Here is a 7,276-nt window from a genome sequence, read left to right as displayed (position 1 = left end):
TCTCTCTCTCTCTCTCTCTCTCTCTCTCTCTCTCTGTGTCTCTTTCTCTCCTTGCTCTCTCCTCTCCTCTTCTTTTCCTCTCTCCCCCTCTGCCTCTCTGGTCCCGGCTCTCTGGCTCTGTCTCTGTTTCTATCTGTCTCTCCCATTCACCCGCCCCCCCCCCCCCCACACACACACAGGTGGGGAGATGGAGGCGTCTGTCATTAATGTCCCTGTGAGTGCAGGTGACCCAGACTTGTGTGATCAGCATTCACTGAGCCAGCTCCTAGTCTAAGTCGGTCACTGGGTGTGGGTGTGTTTCCCTAAGGCAAAGTGGGACAATCATGTTCTCGGAGGCCGCCACACATCAGGGTTTTAAAGCTCTCTGAGCGCCTGGAAAGGGCCTTTTGGTTTCTGAGAGTTCGGGGGAGGAGGTGGGGCAGGGGCTAAGTCTGGGACCAGAGGCCACCCCCTCCCCCTTCAAGGGTCACCCCTGGAGGCTGTTGTGAAGGGAGTGGGCCAAGCATTGTGTCTAGTCCCATAGTAGTGTGGAGGTCAAGGGGATGTGTGCTGGGGGAGAGAAAGTAGCCTTTGGGTCCTGTCCTCCCAGCCCTGCCCAGGAGGCAAGTGGCAGTCACTGGGGTCCTTTCTGTGGGCTCAGCAGCCGCTGGAATGTCCTAGAGCAGGAAGAGTTTAGGCAGGACACCAAGAAAGTGCCTTCTCAGAGAGCAGAGGGATCCCTGGGTAAAGGGGAAGAGCCAACTCGCCGAAAGACAGCCCTCATGATGGCCTTCAAAGTCCTTTTGGTGGAGGCTCCATTTTGGAGCGGAGAGGGCGGAAGTGGCTGGGAATGAGCTGGCGCCTCTGAGTGAGGCCATGGCCTCCTTATGTCACTGACTCACTCTTCATAGGGAAACTTTGGGACCGAACCTCCTGGCCTCCCTTGCCCAGGCCCCCCAAACTCCAAACCGTTTCCCTTCCCTCTCTCAGTGTCTCCCCTTCACGCCGCTCCTCCAGGCTTGGTTCCTTTGGGAATGGGGGCTGGAGGTGGGCCGGGCACCTGGCAGGAGAGGGGAGAGGTGGGGGCTGGGGGGTGGGCAGGAGCTAGGGAGGGTCCCTGGCGGGAGGGGAGTTGGCTCGGGTTGCTTGTTCCTTGTAAATGAAGACCATAATTAACATTAAATTAAGGTAATACAAATGAAGAGAACACAGAGGCTGACAAGACGAGCGTTTGGGGAGGCAGCGGGGAGACGTGATTCATATTTTTAATTTACTGTGTGGATGGGCTGGGTGGCTGGGGATCGGGCGGGTGGTGGCAAGAACGGAGGGGGTGTTGGGCCGTGCCGTGCCGCGCAGCTCTGTACCAGGGGCTCCGAGCACACAGTGACTATTAAACTCAACTGTCCATATAATGGGACAGACTCAACACGAAGCCAGGGCCGCTGGGAGCTGCCTGTCCAGGCCAGGCTGTAAATCGTGGCCAGGATGCAGCCCGGCCCGGCCTGGAGTCCCGCACCCATGGCGGAGCCTTTCTGAAGGGTCCAGCGTCCCGGGCCCGGGCCTTACAATCCAGGAGTCGGCACCGGGAAAGGAGCCAGGCTCCTCATTCCTGGAAAGGATGCTACGGGCCGAGTCAGATTCCCAAGACTCACAGCTTGGGCTGATGATGCCCCTGGCCTGGGCTACCTTCCAGAGCCTGCCGAAGGCTCTGGTGTGGGAGGAGGGCAAGAAAAGCTGGGGATCTGGCAGGAAAGGCCGGCTCCTCCCCCCAGGGGATGGTCCCAGTGAGGAAAGGCATCTTAGACCCAGCCTGGCCTCAAGTTCAGAATGCGGTGAAGAGGCCTAGAGAGATGGAGAGCCACTGTGGGAGCTCAAACCAGCCCTGGAGCTGCAGGATCTGGCCCCCCGGAGTGACGGACCCCTTCCAGGAGTCCCCAACCTAAGCAGGAGGGAGCCTCAAGCCATCCCAGAGTCTGTCAAGGAAAAGCCCAAAAGCTGTTGCAGAGAATCCAGTCCTGGCCTTTGGTGCTCAGGATCTCAAAGCCCCCTCGAATGAGGATTTTGCTTCTCCCCCATATTCCAAACCCATTTTAATGGGCCACGATGGACGGGGATGAGCTGTGCCACAGCCTGGCAGCTTTAGGAAGATGGTAGCCCCATCCCCATCACCTACCGAAGCTTCTGCGGGAGGGGGAAGGACACCCCGGCCTTTAAGCCCCTCAGAGCCTGGCCTCCGCCTAGAGAAAGGACTGAAGGCTTGGACAGGCAGAGGCTGGGAGCGATTCCTGCATTCCTGGGATGTGTAATTTAGGTTTTGATATTACAAAAGTCTCGCTGCTCTGACACAGCAGGCGCCTGGCGCCTCATTAATAAAGGATAAACTCGGAGTCTATTTACAGGCACTTTTTGGGGTTATTTACTCTCCAATATACATATGTAATGCGGTGCATACTTACCGCATGCTTTCCGCTGGCACAGGCTAGGCTAGCACTGCATGCATGGAGGGAGGGGCGGCTTTCAGAATTCCAGAGCCCAGATTCTCTCCCTGTCACCTTCTTACTCCTCTCCCTCAATGACATCTCCCTCCCTCTCCCCTACTCCCCCCTTTCCTATCAAAAGACTTGGGCAATTCTGCTTCCTCACCCTCTTTCTGCTCATCCCCTCCTCTTCCATCAGTGACCCACCGCTTGGTGGATCAGGCTCTGGGAGCCTCTCACCTGCTTTATTTATAGCCTCCTCTCTGGTCTCCTTCCTCCATTCTCTTGCCATTTAGCAGCTTTCTTCAAGTCACTCTCCAAGCAGCCTTCCTCCTAGGTCACTCTGATTGTGGTTCCTCTTCTGCTAAAAAATCTTCAGTAGCTTCCTATGGCCAAGAGGGTAAAATCCAAACTTCTCAGCCTGCCATTCAAGGCTCTCCAAAATCTGGCTTCAACCTGCTGTCCAGCCAAATTTAGGTGCTCATTGTCTCCATGGCTGGAATGGACTCTACCCCTACCCCACTTTCCCTTTCTCTGCTTGGTAAAATCTTGGCCTAAAATTGCACTGGCTCTAGAGTCCAAAGACCTGGGTTTAAATCCTGCCTCTGGCATTATCAAGGTGGCCTTGGACAAATAATTTCACCTCTCTGGGCCTTAGTTTCCTCATATGTAAAATGGAAGGGTTGTACTAAACAGCCTCCAAGGACCTTTCCAGCTGTGTTCTTACATACGATACAGGTATCTGTCTTCATTATTGTGATTCTCCGCTGAAAGTAATCTCGCTCTCTCCTCCATTTTTGCCTTAGTACTTTGCACCTAGACGCCTTCACTACCCACATTCTCGCTTTCCTTTGTTTATGGAAATCTGTACTTGCTGCCATTCGGTTGTTTCAACATGGCTGACTCTCCATGATCCCTTTTGAGGTTTTCTTGGTAGAGATACTGGAGTGGTTTGCCATTTCCTTCTCCAGCTCATTTTACAGATGAGGAGACTGAGGCAAACAAGGTTAAGTGACTTGCCCAGGGAAACACATCTAGTAACTGAGGCCAGATTTGAACTCAGAAAGAGGAGTCTTTCTGATCCACCCATCCTTGGCGTGGGCCACATTTCCAATGTACCTCTTTTGCACTTGGGTCTTCCAAACAGATTCAGAGTTCTTGTTTCATAGTTTCCAGGCTTGTCTCTAGCACTGGAAAGCACCCCAGAGGCCATCTAGCCAAACGCCGTCACAGGAACAATATTTCCTAGGATCCTGCCACGTAGGCTGCATGTTTCCAAAAGCCCTTCCTCACATTGAGTAAGGCTAGAAAAGAATGAAGTCAAATCCTTCAGCCAATCAAGTGTTTTCTTGAGGCCTGACTGGCTAGCGGGACGGGCTCAGGTCCTTGAATTGGCTTTCTGTTTGTTTGTCCGAGTACAAAAGGTTTCGGGCCCTATTTCTCAGGCATCTGACCCTGGAACGGCATCTTGATGAACCCAATAAAGCTGCGTCTGCTGCCCTCACTGAACATCGTTGTTTAATGGCTTTCTGCTATGGCTAAGCAAGTCTCCTTTGGTTAACTGGGAAATGACCAACAAGTGCCTCATTTCATTCCATTATTGGTCCTAAACTACCACGGAGTCAGCTGAGGCAGGCACAGACCAGAGCAGCTCCTCACCCCTCCACAGAAGGGAGGCAGGTTCCTTTCTTTGTGGTCCTTATAATTGCACCGCTTCCAGTTTCCAGTGTTTTGTTATTATTTTTTGCCTTTTATGTTGCTGTAGTCATTGTATAGATTGTCTTCCTGGACTCTGCTTACTTCACTTTGAATCAGTTCATAGATTTCTTCTCATGCTTCTTGAAAGGGTAGCACTGGGCAGGGGAGAAGGTTTCCCTTTAAAAGCTGTTTCACCACTACTTGGATGGAAGGAGGTGGTCTCGGGCTAGGCAAACACCCTCTAGATAAGGAATTTAAGGAATGTTTCTTTTATATCAAGGAATTTAGTGGGAAGGCACCCCTTACATAGCACAGATTCTTCTTTCCTGGGCTTGACTCACTCTAGCCTTAAAGGTTTATGTCTACTAGATCTAGGTGGTCAGGGTATCCATATGAAGGTGCATACAATATATATATATATATATATATATATATGTAATATATACATATGTAAAAGTATATATTATATATACAGATATGTATTATATCTATGTTACTAATCTCTGCTTATAGACTCTTCTCTTTATGAAGGGGGGTGCTCAAGAGCTCCTTGTTAAATTCTCAGTGTGAGCATTTACTCCTTGGAAATAGGCAAACACTATAAATCAGGGTTTGATTTATTGTTTTGTTGATTATGTAGACTTAAGAAAGTGATGGAGAAGATGTTAATAATGCAGATTAAACTTAAAAGTATGCGGCACCTACATCTTTTTGTGAATCCTGGTTGTTATACATTTACCATCACATATCCATGTTAATAGAAATTTGCATTTGCTCAGGGGTATTATTTTTTTATTTAAAAATTTTTTGTTTTTTACATTTTTTCTAATTACATGTAAAAGCAATTTTCGACATTCATTTAAAAGTTTTTGAGTTTCAAATTTTCTCTTTCCCTTCTCCCTTCCTTGTAAAAGCTGCTTGCTTTCTCAAAATTTCTCAAAAATTGCTTATTTGATATGGATTACACATGTGCAATCATGCAAAATATATTTCCATATTACTCATGTTGCCAAAGAAAACAGAGACCAAAAAAAAGAAAAATAAGGCAAAAAAAAAATGCTTCCATTCAGACTTCATCAATTGTCTTGGATCATTATTTTGCTGAGAATAGCTGTCATTCACAGTTGATCTTTGTACAAGATTGCTTTTACTATGTATAGTGTTCCCCTGGTTCTGTTTTCACTTTGCATCTGTTCATATAAGTCTTCCTAGCTTTTTTTGAAACCATCTTGTTCATCATTTCTTATAGAACAATAGTAGTTTATCACAATCACATACCACAACTTGTTCAGCCATTCCCTATCTGAGGGGCAACTACGGGTATTTCAATGAGTCTCTCCTTTACATTTTGGATTTTCAATTCAATAAACATCAATTGAGTGCCTACTGTGTGCCAGAAAAAGACAGTCTGCCTTCAAGGACTTACAATCTGAAAGGAGCCTGTTGATTCTTCCTGCCCTCCTGCCTCTGTCTCACCGAAATGAGAATGTGTCTTGTCCCTTTATAGAGATTCTCTCCAGATCTTGACCTGTGCCAGCATTAAGCACACCAGAAAAGGATTTAGCAACTGCCAAATTTTATTTTTTTATAAAGGAGAAAGGACAAAATAATAACAATGAAAGGACAGTGAGCAAAGGAGGAGTTTGATGGGGAGGAAATTGACAGTGTGATCTAAGACTCAATCAGCATCTCCTTCCAAAGGGAAAATAAATTGTTCAACAACTTAGCAAAGATACAAGTTTTAATTTAACAAGAGAGAGGAAATGGCAAGCTGCTCTGTGCATCACCATGTATACCCACTGCATCAGGTGGGTTTTTATTTTATGTGTGTGTGTTGTTTGTTTTTTGTTGCCGTGATTAGGGGAGGGTCACTTATCTTCTGATTTGTATTGCCTACATCTGAAGCTCATTGAATTGAAGAGGAATGGTCAAAGGAGCTGGGCACCTAGAAATTGGGGGTTCCATTTGATCCTGTCTGTGCTTCCTCCCACATAGTGAGTAATCAACATGACTGTTAGTTACAGCTTCTGGTTTCTCTCTCCCAAGAGATTCCAAGATACAGTTTCAGAAGGCTGAGTTCCAAACATGTCACCAACTGGTGAATTCTGGGCTATCAAGAAAGACTGAAAGAGATGTTTTTTTTAATCTCTGTTACAGGGCTCTTCTGGATAGGAAGCCTATGAAACCTGGCTGATATCTGTAGTCATCATTTACAGCATTTCTTATGGAATGATATTCCATTCCATTTCACAAACCATAACTTGTTCATCCATTCCCCCATCTTTCTTTTTCCATTTCTTTGCTACTACAAAAAATGAGGTGTTTTGGTGCAAATGGGGCCTTTATTCTTATCGTTGACTTCCTTGGGGTATCAAACTAGAATTCTTTATATTGGAACAGAAATTTGTCTCTCTGTGAATTCCATAATTCTATTCAATTCAACAAACATTAAACCACAACTATGTGCAAGGCACTGTGGGAACATAATCAGAAAAGAAAGACTTTCCTCCAAGCTTACAGGCTACTGGGTCAGAGGTTCTGAACTCTTTCTCTCTCTCTCTCTCTTTTTTTTTTTTTGCATCATGGATCTCTTTGGCAGTCTGGTGAAACCCAAGGACAATAATGTTGGTGTCAGTTAACAAGTATTTCTTTAAACTTTGATTTAATTTTCAGTTCCAAATTTCTCTCTCTCTTCTCCCTCTTTCCCTTCCATTGAGATGACAAAAAAAAAAGCTTCTCATAAATATGTTGTCATGCAAATCAAATTCCCATTTTGTTTTGAGAGAAAGGAAGGAAGGAAGGAAGAAAAGGAAGGAAGGAAGAAAGTGTTTCCATCTATTCTTTGAATCCATCACTCCTCTGTGAGGTGAATAGCATGTTTCATTACCAAGTCCTTTGGAATCATATTTGGTCATTGTGTCCATCAGATCAATATGTAATAACATTAAATACAACAAATGTAATAACATTCCAGGCATGCTACTAAGCTCTGGAATATAAATACAAGTAGAAAGAAAGACAGTTCCTGTCCTTGAGGAGCTTGCATTTGAATGGGGGAAGATAACATAGAATTGCTTGGGGTATGGGCTCCGGAAGAAGGGCCAGAAGAGTTAGGAATGAAG

Source organism: Gracilinanus agilis, chromosome 2, assembly GCF_016433145.1.
Source record: "Gracilinanus agilis isolate LMUSP501 chromosome 2, AgileGrace, whole genome shotgun sequence".
Taxonomy (NCBI): Eukaryota; Metazoa; Chordata; class Mammalia; order Didelphimorphia; family Didelphidae; genus Gracilinanus; species Gracilinanus agilis.
Note: the sequence above shows the minus strand (reverse complement) of the source record.